Source organism: Protobothrops mucrosquamatus, unplaced genomic scaffold (genome assembly GCF_001527695.2).
Source record: "Protobothrops mucrosquamatus isolate PMUCROS unplaced genomic scaffold, P.Mucros_1.0 scaffold8228, whole genome shotgun sequence".
Lineage (NCBI taxonomy): Eukaryota > Metazoa > Chordata > Lepidosauria > Squamata > Viperidae > Protobothrops > Protobothrops mucrosquamatus.
This window is the reverse complement of record NW_015394024.1, coordinates 14,889-15,634: the sequence shown is the minus strand read 5'-3', so window position 1 is coordinate 15,634 and position 746 is coordinate 14,889.

Genomic DNA, 746 nt, shown 5'->3' with positions numbered 1-746 from the left:
TATTATATCTACCTATAATATCTCTCTGTCATATCTCTATATCACGTCTATCATATATCTATCTATCTATCTATCTATCTATCTATCATATCGCTATCATGTCTATCTCTATATTATCTATCAATCATATCTACCTATAATATCTATCTAATATCTATCATATCATATCTATCATATCTCTATCTACCTATAATATCTATCTATCTATCTATCTATCTATCTATCTATCTATCTATCTATCTATCTATCTATCTATCTATCATCTATCTATCATATCTCTATCTACCTATAATATCTTATCTATCTATCTATCTATCTATCTATCTATCTATCTATCTATCTATCTATCATATCACTATCTATCATGTCTCTATCTCGCTTATCTATCAATCATATATCTACCTATAATATCTATCTTATATCTATCATATCTCTATCTACCTAAAATATCTTATCATATCTTATCTTATCTATCTATGTGTGCAAATGAAATAATACAGGCAGTCCTCCACTTACAACAGTTCATTTAGTGACCAAAGTTACAACGGCACTGAAAAAACTGAGTTGGGATTGGTTTTTCACACTTATGACCGTTACAGCATCCCCATGGTTATGTGTCCAAAATTCAGACACTTGACAACTGATTCATACTTACGACGGTTGCACCATCCTGGGGTCACGTGATGCCCTTTTGCGACCTGACCAGCAAAGTCAATGGAGGAAGCCAGATTCATTTAACAACCACG